The 17,091-nt window shown below is 37.3% G+C and overlaps 1 pseudogene; it reads right to left on the bottom strand.

Annotated features, from left to right (window-relative positions):
- Positions 1-17,091, bottom strand: part of LOC136830478 (trafficking protein particle complex subunit 8-like) — a 61,525-nt pseudogene that overhangs the window by 362 nt on the left and 44,072 nt on the right.

Raw genomic sequence — 17,091 nt, 5'->3', positions numbered from 1 at the left:
TGGTGATGACGGCATCAGTAGAGAAAAGTTCACCACAACTCAAGATGCCAGGATATTCTGGAAAGCAACACTTAACCTTGGCAATGGGGGCCACTACACTAACTTCTAATCTTTTATCTTTGCTATATACAACACTGCCCTTCTCCACGTTAGTGGTATTTAATTAGTTCCTCGCACCTCAATAGTTTGTTGACCCACTATCACAACAGGTGGGGAAGAACTAAAGATCCTGATAGCATATCTGGCGTAAGACCTAACTTGTACTGAACTCAGTAAATAACAAATGACCTATACATTGAGGATACAGCTCTAGCATTACCGTTTCCTGAGCACCAGTGAATATTGAAACCAGGAAATGTAGAATGTTTCACTGGGACCTCGACGTTCTCACTCTTGTCCATTTTTCAAATTTAAAAATGAGTTGAACATCACTAATCATCATACTAACAGTAACAAGATTTTTCATGAAAACTTCTACAAACACAGGCTCATTCACAGGAACAAACGGGGATACAGTGTTTGGGTATTATTACTGAGCAAGTTTAGATTTGGTCTAAATACTGAAAACTTGAGGCATGTGCCACCGATAATTCCTGCTCTAAGGCATACCACCTCTTATCAGCACCTATCTCAATGTCTAACGATACACCTGGGGCAGCAGTCCAGCCAGTGTTCTGGAGCTTCTGGGAGCTCCCAGTAAAACTCTTTGGTAGCCTGTGAATCAATGATCGGTAATGGAAGACATGGAAGACCAGTCAGAAGGATCTCACTCTTGTTGTACATACTGGTGGAAGGTGTTCATGAACTCCCTAACATATGTCATCTGCTGTGACTGAGACTGCTGACTAGGAGAGTCTTCTTTAAGACGTTGATCAACCAAGAGGCTGTAGGCACCCAGGCTTTCCGAGAGCTGCTTGAGGTGATGAGCTTGTTTTTTCCAAGTGTGAAATGAATATGATCCTCAGCAAGAACCCAACCTCTCCTTGCATAAACCTGCAATCATAAGCAAGTTTATGAGTACAAGACATCTCTCCTCACAATGAAGATGTAATAGTACTGAAATAACTGACTCAAATAAAATTATATCAGCTGGTAGTTTTTTCTAAAGTGAATGTAAACCTTAAAACTCAATTATTCATCTACTTTCTCTTGGGTGATCTAAAAATCTACTGAGCGAGTAAAAAACTAGGATTTTGAAAACTGACCCAAAAAATGTAACCTCATGTACAAGGTTTATGTAAGGTAGTATTATTTTCTAGTTTTACTTGAATAAATTTTACCTGAAAAGAATGAGCACGCTGGCCCGCTTTGCTGAACCGATGTCCAGCCAGTGTCATATGGAAGGCATACTTTCTTGGCAGTGGCTGTTGAGAGTTGATGAAACAGTGAGCAGCTTGTTCCAACATTAAGGCAGACAGCAGATCACTCTTCAGATATCAGCTTAATGAACATCATGGCAGCTTCACCAAAATCCCACAGTATTTTAAAACTCCGTTGCTCAACAACGTAGCTCTTATAGCAAAATTATAAACCTGCAAAATGTGAATAATTTCCTTACATTGCTATCACTGCAGGTCCCACAGTTCAATAACTTACTGATACAATAACTCCCATAGATTACTTGTATAATAAAGAACCATGTTCCAAACCACAACACTCAAGGTTTGGAGAATTTGGATGTAAAAAATTTAAACCACTTTATCTTTCCAAACAACACATTGAAAAAATATTTAGTACCAGAACTCTCTTATAATACTTTGAAAGATCAATAAATGTTAATAAAATTGTATCTCATAAATGGCTCCTGCTGTTAGTTAAAATAATAATAGTTATACTGTACTTGATTATTTACTATTAACATTGTAATACTTTCATGCAGTTAGGACATACAGGCAAAATATGTAACTAAACAAAAAATGACTGTTTACAGTAAACATACAAAATACAGTACTAGAGTAGCATCACTTACTTATGGAGAACTACTGTAGGGCTTACTATGGGTGTAGAGTTTTAGATAAAAAAAAAAAGGTAATCCTTTGTTAATTCTGATTCTATTCCCTGCTGTGAACGTCTTTTGTTTTTGAGTTCTCGGTTCCGGGGTTGTGTGGTCATGCGGCCGGTGTGCTGGGCCTTGGCGGCAAGTTATTGTAATGGATTCACAATAAACCTTGTATCCGGCCCTGTATTTAATTATGCTCGTCCTAACAAATGGCGACGAGAATCCATGCAGAGGAGCATAGGGTCTACAAGAACTTCATGTGGATGTAAGGATTTTCCAGGATTTTTGATGAGTTCAGCATAGCCTACCGGCTCTGAGGACACTTCTGTAAGGTCAGTTGATTGACGGCGATGGTGTGGAGGTTAGGCAGAGTTCGCCTATGCTAGGGTTTTGTTCACGATGGCAACGACTACTAAGATTAAGATTGATCCTTTAATTCTTCTCAGATAACCCTGGATCTTTGGCTTAGTTTATTAGAAGCTAATTTTAGTAATCTTGGAATTGATGAAGATAACAAAAAGAAAAATGTTTTGCTAGTGTCGATTGAACTGATGCTTTTAGTGTACTGGGTAATTTGTGTGCTCTGATTTACCCCCATACAAAGACTTACGATGGCCTTGTATTGAAATCACATTACATTGTGAAACCTTATCATCGTAGCCTAATAGCTTTTCAACAAAGAAAGAAAAGGAGGGATGAGACAGTGAATAGTTTGTATGCTGACCTCAAAACTTTAGCAAAAGATTGCAATTTTAGTAATCATTTTGATTCAAGAGTCAGAGATCAGTTGTTTTATGGCAGTGGACAATGAAGTATATTTTCCCAATTTAGTTGCTTTGAATATTGATTCTCAAGCTATGACCTCTAGTGCAGTTTTAGAAGAATTTTGAACATGGAAAAGCTTTTGTGGGTGAGAGGAACGAATCACAGCCACAGGTTAGTTCAGTGAGAAAAGAAAAGTCACCTTGTAAGCATTGTGGTTTTTCTCATGAGAGTATAGACTGTTGGTTTAAAGATCTGACTTGTAACATTTGTAAAAGGAAAGGTCATCTAAAAGGGTGTGTAGAGAGGCAAACAAAGATTTGTCTCTTCACATAGCCCTAGTAGTGTTAAACCTAGGTATAAGGCTTCCAATAGTAGGGCTGAAGGTAAGAAGGCTGTAAAACTATTGATGATTATGAAGACAACAGTGATGATAGATTGTTAATGGTTAAAGGAAAGATTTTTTTGCTCTTAATTCTGATGAATTTTATTTCAGTATTAATCAGAAATTAGTTCCATTTGAGATTGACAGTGGCTGCTGTGTCTACTATAACCAAAGAGTGGGTACATAGGTTAAAACTAAATATGGAACAATGCAATAAAAAGCTAAGAGGTTATGATATGAAAATTGATGTCTTGGGCAAAGTGTTAGCCCCTGTACTTTATAATAGCACAAAGGTTTCTCAGGTATTTTATGTTGTTGATTCTTGTAATACAAATTTGTGTGGTAAAGATTTAATGCAGCAAGTAGGTATTTATCTGGCTGGAATAGATGAAGGTACTAGAGTAATAAAGGTTGCTAATGTGAGTGCAGAAAAGCTGCTAGATAATTACTTGGTAGATTCAAGTAAACCTATTGCTGGTGTTTTGGCTATGATTCATTTAAAAGGTAATGCTACCCCAAAGTTTATGAAAGCACGCACAGTTCCTTTTATTACAAGAAAATGATTGAAGATGCCTTAGATAAGCTAGTAGCGGATGAAATGATGGAACCCATATCACATAGTGAATGGGCAGTTCTATTGTACCTGTATTGAAAGAAAATAAGGTTGAAATGAGGATTTGTGGAGATTTTAAAATTTTGAATAAACAAATTCATTGTGACAGGTACCCGTTACCAAAGATAGAGGAATTGTTATCTGTTGTTGGTAAGGGAAAGTTTTTTCCAAAATTGATTTAAAGAATGCTTATCTTCAAATACCTGTTGATGAGAAAAGTCAAGAGTACTTAGTAATTAATACTCATAAAGGATTGTTTAAATATAAGCGTTTTACCTTTGGCTTGTCCTCATCTCCTAGTATTTTCCAAAGGTTTATTTCTCAACTGTTGGCAAATGTGGAGGGTGTAGCTGCTTATTTAGATGATATTATTGTAAGTGGTGCTACCAAAAGGAGCATGATCACCGTTTAAGAAAGGCTTTGGAACTTTGCAAGCACATAATGTACAAATAAATAAGACTAAGACTGTTTTGGAGGCTGAATCTATTGAATATTTAGGATACCACATCTCAGGTGAAGGAGTCAAGCCATCTTCAAAGGGACTGAAAGCTATTTTTAGATTGCCCATGTCCCTACTTCTGTTGAAGAAGTTCAATCTTTTTTAGGTATGATTACTTACTATTGCAAGGTTTGTAAGAATTTTTCTTCTAAGCTAGCCTTTGTATGATTTGTTGAAGAAAAATGTAAAATTTAGATGGACTTCAGTACAGCAGAAGGCGTTTGAAGGCATTAAAGAGATTTTTCCGAGTCCAAAGTGCTGACTAGTTTTGATGGGGATAGTCCTTTAATCATTGAAGTGGATGCGTCTCCTGTAGGTGTAGGGTGTGTTTTGTTATAAAAGGTTGGTGACCATGAAAAAACAATTTATTTTGCAAGTAAAAAACTATCTAAAGCAGAAAGGAACTACTCTCAGTTAGATAAAGAAGGATTAGCTCTTATTATTGCTTTTCTAGGGATAAGGGATGTAGAGGTTTAGGTAAAAAAAAAAAAAGTAATTCTTTGTTAATTCTGATTCTATTCCCTGCTGTGAACGTCTTTTGTTTTTGAGTTCTCGGTTCCAGGGTTGTGTGGTCATGCGGCCGGGGTTGTGTGGTCATGCGGCCGGTGTGCTGGGCCTTGGCGGCAAGTTGTTGTAATGGATTCACAATAAACCTTGTATCCGGCCCTGTATTTAATTATGCTCGTCCTAACAATGGGAGTACTGGTCTATCCATTAAAACTAAAGACTTAACAGTAATTTACATGTACCGTAAATAAATAATAGAATATAAATGTGAGATGGAGGCACTTGCTTGCGCACACTACTTGGAGGCTTTGAAATCAATAAATGAATAAAGTACTTCAAAATCTAACAAGTAACTTCATTTGCAGCAATACGAAGCTAAAATTGAACCACTAAGAAACATAATAGGATGCCTACCTTGCAGACATTCAAGTAAGTTTGTAAACTCCCCTCTAAGTAGTGTTTTGGGTAATCAGCACTGTTGTTCATAAAGGCAGCCAGGGCAGCCATTTCCTGAGCACCAGCAAAATACAACCACGCTTGGTCACTCTTAAAGTCATTTTTGGCCGCGTGATATGAACTATGGGCCAATTCATACAAACCAAACATGAAGCACAAATCACCAAGTCTTCTTGTTTGAAGCTCTGTGGTTTCAGGACTATAAATGACAGAATTCGTAGCACTTTCTGGACTTTTATTCCCGCCTAACCAGCGTCTAGTAGCACTCAAGAGTGATTTTGAACGAGACCGATTAGTTACCGCTTCATTCAAATATCTAATCTGTCTCTCCACATGAGGAATCAGAGCTTTAATGCAGAAATCATTCACAAAAGTTCGAATAGCATCAACATCTTGCGTTGTCAGGCATCCGCCATGATGTTGCGTGACACCTGATGGTAAGCTAGGTCTATTGACTAGGACAGGGACATCCGCTGATATTTCTACCCCTGGCATCATATCAAACTTTCCATTTTTCTCCTCCTCTGGGGGTGCAACAGGAGACAAAGGATGAATCGGTTCACAGTTATCAGTGGTGTCCCCTTCTGTCACGCGAGAAGGAAGGCCACTTACATCTTCACGGGGCGTCCCTGTGCCACTGCTTGTTTCTGAGCTACTGCCTCCACTGAAAGAATGTCATAAATATAGATGAGACCTTTGATTTCTATGCAGTGTTTCAGATTTCAGGTTTGAGTATCCAAAGTGAAGTAAACAACAACCAATAATGAAATACCCATGAGATCTACTGTATATGTCCAGTTCTTTGTTTCAGAAGGTGTAATTGGGCTACAGAAGTTCAAACACTTACGGGTCAATAGATGCACGCTGGATCAAAAACTGACTCCAAGGATCTGGTAGATGCAAATCACCTTGATCAGCTTGTTTTGAATTTCTTTTCATAATGTGGCAATTCACACCCCCATACATACTGGTCATCTGCTCAAACAACTGATCTGATCTGCAATATATGATGGGGTATGGTACACATTCAATATAACTTTAAATATAAAGTACGTGGATTTTATACCAGGATTAAGTTATGGCCATGAGGTTACTGCAGTGCACATTTATTCATTTTAACAAATTTTAAATACATAATTATCTGGGCATCTTGTACAATACATATTTTGTCCAAGTCATTCTAAGTTCCTTTAATCCTTACAGGTCTGGCTAAATGTATAAATTAACAATACCTCCAAACCAAGCAAACTTTAAGGTTGGCCAATTTGAAAAAAAATGTATCACTGGAAAGAGGAAGATATCCAAATGCCAATAAGAAAAAAATTCTACAAAATTTTCTGTGCCTTCCACAGTAAGTTGAAAGTAAATATTTCCAACCCTGCATAAGGCCTCCTTTCCAAGACACTCGTAAAAATATGCTAATTTTAGTGAGTTATATATTTTTTTTTTTTTTTTTTTTCAAAATTACAGTTACAGCTCATAACATAAAAAAAAAAAAATAACTTAAATCAGCACCAACCTCTTGAGTATATTTATGAACAAATATTTACAAAATATATTGGGATGGGGAGACATGGAAATTAGAGTGAGTTATCCATGTTCTTTCTAATATTTTTTGTACTTTACTTTGTAAAATTACAATTACTGCTGACATACTTTCATAAAAGATAAGTACTAAACCCAGCAACAACCCTGAGTACAATTATGGGCAAATATATGAGATGTACTGGGACGGGGAGGTGTGGTACATTCCTCCATGAAATCTCAAGTCAGACTATTCTCCCTCGTATCCTGAGCTGAGGTGTGTATTGCTATATAGTCATTTATGGCTCCTTCAAGTGATCTGAATGTTTTCCTGTAAAGTTCATTCAAATATCATGCCATAAAATACTGCTTATAATGTGAAACAGCCCGGTTCTCCTCATATGTCATTTCTGCGCATCATAGGATGTGTGCTGTTATGAAAAGGTTAGCGCTTGAGGACTATGGAAAGTACTTCTAACTGCTAGTTACAACATAACACATTTATTTAAAGTCATTTGTTTTTTCCTAGGCATACACACCAGACTCTCTTGTATTGAGGTATCCACAGTGTGAGCTAGAACGTTCATCGAACTTGGTAACAAGGTTGTTGACGGGTGATTATGGAGGGTAAAGGGGAGAATACCTCTCACTCACCTCCTCCTGCCAGCGACTTTTCTATCACTTACAAGGACAAAATAGAGTAGTTGAGGTGGGACTATGGTAAAAGGCTCTGTTTTTTATCCCTAGGAAAAATACAAATTACTTTAAAAATTTATTTGTTCCTACAAATTTACAAACCAATCCATTTAATACATGAGACTTTCTCTTTTACAGAGGGGGTCATCTCTGACAACTGACTGGCACTGAATCCTACCCGGAATTGTCATGCTCCCAGTGGCATTTGCAGGCAGGAGATACGATGATTCTTTTAACTCCCTGCACAGTCTGACACTTAGGATAACAGAGTTGTAGGGCCCTGGGCATGAGTGAGACTCTGGCCCTGGGAGAGAACTCACTCAAGTACGGAAAAAATTTGGAGACCCAAGAAATCCCACGTGAGGGAATTCAAGTCAGAAAGTAGCTAACTCTGACTACTACCAAGAGACAGGTTCACTCGCTAGCTCTACTCAAGCTGGCCCCGTGTTAAAAAAGGAGGGTGGAAGGAGATGCACCTTAGGATCTATGCTAAGACTGAGTGCTCAAAATGTAGTTCCTGTACCTGATCCAATTCTTGCAGATACTCTGGCATAGATGCTGCTCTAAAAAGGAAAAAGAGAAGGAACTGAGACTCATTACACCATAATGACACCTTCAAACTATACCAACAAACTTTTCTGTCCAAATGGAGCTGGATGCCTACACAAGCAGTTGAACAGCCATCAAAATTCCCAGGGACTTATGGACAATGTCCCTAAAGTAGAATGAAGTAAAGGTCATCCATCCATCTATGCCAGACACCTGTCCTCATTACCTGCTGAAGAAAGAAGTTCTTCTGAAAAGCTAGCAAGGATCCCATGCCCTTAACTTCATAGGCTCTTGCAAAAGTGAGAATGACATCCTTCTCAGAGGAGTCATTAGCTTGTTTCATTATCTCATGAAGTCAGACACAAAAGTGCTCCAAGACACCCTGACGCTTTTCAGGTAGTATCCATCGCACTTTCCCAGTACCAGTTATTTACGAACACCAATAATGACCAAAATGGGTCCATAAAACTTTACTACTAAAATCATATGCACCAAAAATATTTAGAGGATCAGGGGACAATCAGGAAAATAATACAGGCACAGTAATTGAAAATGTCTTGCCTACTGTGGAAGGGGATAAGATTAACCTTATAAATTTAATATAAAAATATGAAAACTAGCCAACTACATCAAAACAACCCGGCACCCCAGAAACATCTCTGAAGAGAAGTAGTGTCATCTATGAATTTACATGCCTGGGGAGACGGATGCAACCACTCATATGTCAGGATGACCACTACCATACTCTCCAAGCATCTTTCCTGCCACCTTCAAGAATGGGCCATCTTTAACCAATATACATCAAAATCATAACAAAAGACCAGAGAGCTGAGCTTATAAAGAACATAGAAATTATAGACCACACTGGACCGATGACGCACACTGCTTCTCGAGGCAATCCATAAATTAGAAAAAAAAGCCAAGTATTACCACAGTGAAAGAAAATGAATTTCTCCTATCACCATAAGGATAAATATAAGAAATCAGCCAACACCAAACACCATCGAGAGAGAGAGAGAGAGAGAGAGAGAGAGAGAGAGAGAGAGAGAGAGAGAGAGAGAGAGAGAGAGAGAGAGCACTGGATCCCAACAGCATGTCACCTGGGTGACCTATAATACCAATCAAACCGTGGGGGGTGCCCAAGCCAACAACCGCCTCCAGCCAGCAACACCAGTTAAGCCTAAGAGATCACAATGCCTCCAGGACAGATTAAATTTTTGTCATCAACCCATGACTTATAAAAATTCAGCCCACTAACCGAACCCACCAACTGTAAACCACCCCATCTGCTATACAGTATATACCTGTGCATCATGTATCTCAATTCATTCACTTTTGTACTCTCATAATGACCACCAGAGCACAGAATGACACGTAAGAGGAAATAAACCTAAGACAACACAAAATCTTTAATGTTCTTAGAAAAGTTGATATACCAGCTACATGCTGAAGAAAAGACTGTAAAACAAATAGAGAAGACTCTACACAAATTAAATGCCATGGAAACAGCTATCATTTTCAATATCAATAATAATAATAATAATAACAACAACAATAATAATAATAATAATAACAATAATAATAATAATAATAATAATAATAATAATAATAATAATAATAGTAATAGGACTGATAAAAGTAGACAAAGACCCAGAAATATACAGACATGAGAATGAAAAACAGAACAAAGGAACAGCACAGCAAACCAATGCATGGAGAGTGCATGAGACAGACTAAAGAACTGGCCAGCAATGAAACATGGCAATGGCTACAGAGGGGAGAACTCAAGAAGGAAACAGAAGGAATGCTAACAGCGGCACAAGATCAGGCCCTAAGAGCAAGATATGTCCAAAGAACAATAGAGGGAAATAACATCTCACCCATACGCAGGAAGTGCAATATGAAACCACATAGCAAGCGAATGTCTGGCGCTTGCACAGAACCAGTACAAAAAGAGGCATGATTCAGTAGCAAAAGCCCTCCACTGGTGCCTGTGTAAGAAACACCAGCTAGCTTGCAATTATAAGTGGTACGAACATCAACCTGAGGGACTGATAGAAAACGATCAGGCAAAAATCCTCTGGAACTATGGTATCAGAACAGATAAGGTGATACATGCCAATGCACCAGACTTGATGTTGATTGACAAAATCAAGAAGAAAGTATCACTCATTGATGTTGCAATACCATGGGACACCAGAGTAAATGAGAAAGAATGAGAAAACACTGATAAGTATCACGAGCTGAAAATAGAAATAAGAAGGATATGGGATATGCCGGTGGAAATTGTACCCATAATCATAGGAACACTAGGCACGATCCCAAGATCCCTGAAAAGGAACCTAGAAGAACTAGAAGACGAAGTAGCTCCAGGACTCATGCAGAAGAGTGTGCTGTTAGAAACAGCACACATAGTGAGAAAAATGATAGATTCCTAAGGGGGTAGGATGCAACCCAGAACCCCACACTATAAAAACCACCCACTCCAATAGGATGACTGTGATAGACAAAAAAAAAAAGAATATGTAACAGCCAAGATAACATTTGACACTGTAGTGTCACATGCTACTCGCATAAACAAAATACAGTAATCATTATTTTTCCTTCCTTTTAAGGGTACTTTCTGACATTGCAGTCCTTACTGAAAGGAAGGGGATTATCATAAATGTACATGAAACCTGCACTTCAAGAAGTGGACAGTTTTTTAGTATATGAATGTATCGAACTTTGGAGTAAATGGTAGTCAACTATGTAAGGTAAATGTACTACGGTAAACTGTTTCAAAGGTTTTTTATGACACTGCCCCTAAGTTGCATTTGCACAATAAAATCAATAAACTAATTTGAATCTTCTAGTATTAGCAGCCATTTTAGGATAATCATCGGAATAGAGACCTAGCAAACAACTTACCTCTGATAATCTCCCGCAGCAACATCATGAATCAGAAGATAAAACTTGAGAATGTTTGGTGAAAACCACTTTGGAAAACGGGCTGGGGTCTGGTGGTGTTGTTGATGCTGATATTGCGACAAACGATTTAGCTGATCCAAGGGATTTTCGCTCGTGCTTGCAATGACCTGAAAAGAATTTAATCTTGTTTACAAGCAGGAAAATTAAGACCTTCCCTTAACCTTACAAAACATTAGTCAAAGTTTTATTTCAAATTCATACCATGTTTGCCACCTTATATTCAGTGCAGTAACAAATACTTGACCTTCCCATTATTATTATTATTATTATTATTATTATTATTATTATTATTATTATTATTATTATTATTCAAAGGGAGAAGACCTTCTTTAAGGCAAGTTTTGTTGAATAAAATGGCTGCATTTGGCAAACTGATTTTATACTGAGTTTTCTCAATTCTTCTAATAATTCGCTTTTCCTGCACATCAATATTAGTCAATAATTGTCCAATGTTCATATTTTGATGGCTGAAACAACGTATTTCTTACTGAAACCCGGGATGTAAATCCGTAGATTTTCCTGCTGGCATTTTCGGTGGTATTTCTTCTTTTTTTCTTTTTCTGATGTCCAGCTGGTATTTTTGATACTCTTGATGTGCAGGAAAAGTGAATTATTAGAAGAATTGAGAAAACTCAGTATAAAATCAATTTGCAAAATGCAGCCATTTTGTTCAACAATTATTATTATTATTATTATTATTATTATTATTATTATTATTCAGAAGATGAACCCTATTCATAAGGAACAAGCCCACCACAGGGGCCACTGACTTGAAATTCAATGCTTCCAAAGAACAGTGTTCATTTAGAAGTAACAGAAAGTAATAGGAAACAGAGAAAGAAGAAATGAATAAATTAAGAACTTATGAATAAATAGACAAAAATTTAAATACATTATTAAAATACAAGGAGAATTGTTTTAGGGTAATAATATCTATGAAGCGTTACTCAAATTTTACTTCAAATTTGTGAGTTAACTGATGGTTGCAGCCAAAAACAAAATTCTTTATGGAATCCTTTTTGCTGCAAAAGTGAGCTAAGATAAATTCCCATAAAGATGTAATGTTTACTGTACGAAGTTTAAAACTACAGTACGTGACTTGTTCCTTCTGTCTTTTCTGGGGTCCAGCTGCATTTCTCTCTCTCTCCCTCTCTTCTCTCTCTCTCTCTCTCTCCCTTTCTTTTATTTCCCTGTCAACTTCACTATCTTTGTTTGCCTCCAATCACCACCCAACTGTCAATAACAAATCCTTTAAGCAATTCTAATGTAAATCAGAACTCAGATTGAAATATAGTATTTTCACCTGTAATAATAATAATAATAATAATAATAATAATAATAATAATAATAATAATAATAATAATAATAATAATAATAATAATAATAATGCAGGTTTTGTTAAACAAAATGGCAGTTTTCAACAGCATTTATTTTATATAGTAAACGCTCAATTCGTCTTATTAATTGTTTTCTTGCACTGGAATGGTTCAAGTAATTGATCAATATTCATATTGGTTTAGTGATGTGTAGGAGGTAGTTTCCATTGAATGTCGACATTCAACGAGAACTACCTCCTACACATCACTAAACCACCGGATATGAATATTGGTCAATTACTTGCAACCATCCCAGCGCAAGAAAAACAATTAAGAAGACGAATTGAGCTTTTACTATATAAAATAAATGCTGTTGAAACTGCCATTTTGTTTAACAAAACCTGTATTAAAGAAGGTCTTTTTCCTAATTTTACAAATAATAATAATAATAATAATAATAATAATAATAATAATAATAATAAACCTTTCAGAATATTGCCTGTCCCCAGTTAATTCATGGGCACACCCATCATTCAGTCGCCTTTGTACTGTATATGTATTCAATATATTATTCCCAATAAAACCAGTTAATCTACGCAAAAGCAGTCGCTTATTTTCTAGGAGACTTGAAGCATAAGCAAACAATAAAAACAATCAAGTTAATGGAATTGGTAATTCCTACAATGCAAGTTCCTGGGAAGTAGAAGAATACAAGGTCCGTGACAAAGTGATGAATTTACTATTCATTTCTCAAAACAACAACAGACAGAGTGTAAAGCTGTAACAAAAAGTACATTAATGAAATCATGAAATTAAGCAAAATCCCTCTAAACATATCACTGGAATGGAATATAAAATTTATGTCAAAGGTCAAGCACTGGGACCCACGAGGTCATTAAGCGCTGAAATGGAAAATAAGAGTAAAAAGGCTTTAAAGGTTTAACAGGAGGGTACACCTTGCAGTTGCATTATGAAACGATTTTTAGGAAAGGGTGAAAAGCAAGATGGAACAAATGCACTATGAACAAAGATACTGTAATAGGAATGCAAGAGGCTGCAGCTAGGGGCTGAAGGGAAGTTGCAAAGAACCTTGAGTAATAAAATAATTCACTGACAAATTTATGTAACAGCCAAGATAACATTTGACACTGTAGTGTTACATGCTACTCACAAAAACAAAGTAATCTTTATTTTTCTTTCCTTTTAAAGGTACTTAAAAATGTACCACATAATGAGCACTGTCAGCACTATCCCTCTAGGGGCCTCAGCATATTATTGCTTACTGTATACTCTAAAATTTAAATTAGATAATAATAATGAGTCAAATAAAGTAGATTCCTGAGAAAGTAAACAAAACCTGAACACCCAAAAGTCATGTGAATGATTCACACTAAAATGGGGCAAAAATTGGTGCAAGGCAAGGCTCAGGAAGCTGAACAGCTGAGAGGGTAGATGCTAAAGGAAACTAATGAAACACAACAGCACGAAAACTATACAGATGAGAACTGGAAGGATGTTGCAAAGAACCTTAATTGCCACTGATGTTTTGGCATGATCACACATAAGTGGCTAAGGTTACATCAGTATCTAATACAACACCCAAAGATTTTAGATCATCAGTATTGCCATGAAAGTTTTTGGTCTTCAGAGTCTTAGCATTTCAGGATATAAAAAAAACTGAATATGGTACATACATTAATCACCATACACTAATCACATTGAAAACAGACCAAAATAATTTTTTTCATGCATCACAAACGCTTCTGCTAATAAAGCCTTCCAGTCCCTACAAAAATACAAACCATCATCCTTTATGTAGGAGTATTCCTTTGTGAAAGATGGAATTCGTCATTGAAACTTGGTAATCAGATAGATAATTGGCAGTAGGAGGGTGAATGAGGGGGAACCCTCCACTTACCTGCCATCATCCAGTACTTTTTTTCAGCATGGTCAAAGATGTCTTGTTGTGCTCTAACTGAATAAGTTGAAACTTCTTTTAAATATTTTATTCTATGCACTGTATGGTGTTTATGTGCTTTTGTCAAAGATGGGTTTGAACAAGAGAAGTGAACAATGAAAAGTGTGAAGAACACAAGCATTTGAGCACTTCTGCCCTTGGTGTGATACAAACAGTTTTGTTGTACTGCATTGGTGCTTGGAGAGTAATGGCTGGTCTCCTTCAAAGTGGAGAGGTATGGCAGCAGCAGTAGAAGGTCAAGATGTTTGACAGTTTTTTCAGTGGAAACTAGGTTGGTGACAATGAGACCCAGCTTTCCTTCGAGAAAAAGCACGCATGTCAAGTCCACTGGGACTTCCAACTAGAGGCCTTAGACTCCCTCTTTCCTCCTGTAAACTATCCCTGAGCAAAGAAAATAGTACCTGTAAGGATCAACCATTACAAAAGGCATGAAGAGCCCACAAGGATGCCCACACCCCTCACAATGGGATTACTGTACTCGTGTTTTTCTCCATACGCAGAGAGAAAGGACAAACAACTCACAAAGCAGTTGTACAGAAAATGAAAGCAATTAAAACACTCATCTGAGCATTCAACAACACAAACAGGGGAAGGCAGAGGGCACAGCAAACCACCCACTCTTTATAGCAACCAAAGGAAAAGTGGATAGTGGCAGAACGCAAGTGCGGGGTATTCTCCACTCACCCCCAGTAACCACCAGTTAGCAAGTTCAAAAACCATTCTGACTCATGCTGAAGATACTACTGTATAATAGATGATGGTTTGTATTGCTGTGAGAGCAAATACAATTTAAAATCTTTTTCCTTTTCATGGAAATCAACTATGACTTGATAAGTGCCTTAGCTAATCCTCTGGATTTAATGACTCTCTTGACCCTGGACCCTGAATATTTTCCATGAACAATAAAAGTTTTGCACTGACAATATAGGGGGACCTCTGGCAAATAATAGAGAAATAAATAAAAGAACACAGCTAAAACATAAACTGAATTAGCAACATATCAGTCATATAAACACATGGAAATGAAACATGCAGCAAAGAGAATGAAGTATTTCTATGTAGCTGCATCCAACTGAAGTCAAGACTGACAGAAAAGGGTTCTTCTAGTATACATACTGTACATACCCCTTGCAGGCTATACTGTACTTTCAATTGGTCTGCATCTCTATTTTCAGTGCTGGCCTAATTCCCAATTAAGTCTGTAGTGAGATACTGTTTAACTATAGTTTGTGATTCCATGGCACATAAAACAGCATGCATGGAAATTAAGCTAAACCGCAAGCATGCAAACATTTCAGTATAGCAAATTCAATCTTCTGAGAATGTTTCTAAAAAAAAAAACTTAGTTTTTCCTCATATTATTTCTGCAGGTTGCAAGTCAACCAACAAGAATAAAAAAATCTTGTTTATTCACAGTCAAGTTTTCACAACTACTTTCATGGAACTAGTTGGATTCTTCTAAACCTCCAGCATATTGCACATGGAATACCCTGAGATTTACAAGAATTACTTACTATAATACAAGCAATATAATGCTTAGTAAATTCATGATCTGAAGGGTACTGCACATGAAGAAACATGTCTCGCCAAGCTTCAAACCAAGGAGTTGTACACTGCAGCTCTAGTTCAAGACCTTGACGTGTTCCAGGTGCAATCACAGTCCTGTTGGGTATAAATTTGATTATTAAACACCTATGACCACCTCAAAAAGATATGTATAGACACTACCCTACTTACGAACATTCAAGTTACCAAATTTCTTAGATACGAACAAAAGTGATCATAATTTGAAATTGTGTTCGTTAAGAAACAAATGCATTATCATAATTTATTTACGTTTTGTGTATCATTTATATTAATCAAGTACTGTACTCTATAAAATACAGTAGTGTGCAGTACTGTATTGTGCTTCAGAACAAAAAAATCACAATTTTTTAGAGTAAATTGTATATTTCCTATACAAACCTGAGGGCCTTTACATTAGGAATTACTTACAGTAAAGCTGGAAGCAGTCATTAAAACTCTTGAACAAGGTGGTTAGGCAGTAACTACTGTCCAGTACACGGGAGTCCCGCCTCCCCGTACACATTCCAATTTGCCCTTCAGCCCAGGTTTCAGATTGAGGGGTGGCATGAGGTGGGCATAAATGTAATGTAAAAGACCTCAGGTTTGTATAGTTAGGAAAAATACAATTCACTTTTTAAAATTGTGATTTGTTCCTACATGATATACAAACCATCAGTCCTTTACATTAGGAAGACTCACTTGTTGGAGGGAGGAATCTGAGTGAGTCTCACAACTGACTGGAGTTCACCATACCTGGACTACTCCTCCCTGTCGAAAGAGCGAGGAGGAGCACTGTGCCTCTGACATACTGATCGGAGTATAGGAACTGCAAGATCAATTGTGAGACTTCTGGGCCTTTTCGAATGAGTGAGGAAACGTAACTCTCATGAAAATAGGCTAGGAAGCATCTTAAGAGTCAGAGACAGTAAGGCAAAAACCAGAAAAGGGTTTGACTATTGCCAGGGTCACCTTCCTCCTCTTGCTAGAGGAAGGAGTGGGATTATTTCTATGACTCTATGAAAAAAAAAAAAAAAAAATAGAACGGAAGTTCGATGTGTAAGCTTACCACATCAGACGCCAGTTCCAGCAAGTGTCAATTCGAGTTCCATTCTCTCCTAGAAGGAAGAGAAGCAGCCGGACGAGGAAGGAGGAGGAGGAAAGGCCAGTCACTCTTGTAATCCCTCTCACTTCCAGAACCATACACCTTAGGCGAGATGCTACCTGTCCTCTTCTAGGAGTAAGGTACGAAAACACAATTTGTTGAGCAGCCA

Source organism: Macrobrachium rosenbergii, chromosome 46 (assembly GCF_040412425.1).
Source record: "Macrobrachium rosenbergii isolate ZJJX-2024 chromosome 46, ASM4041242v1, whole genome shotgun sequence".
Classification (NCBI taxonomy): domain Eukaryota; kingdom Metazoa; phylum Arthropoda; class Malacostraca; order Decapoda; family Palaemonidae; genus Macrobrachium; species Macrobrachium rosenbergii.
The sequence above is the reverse complement of the archived record's forward strand: the minus strand, read 5'-3'. Positions and strand labels throughout refer to the sequence as shown.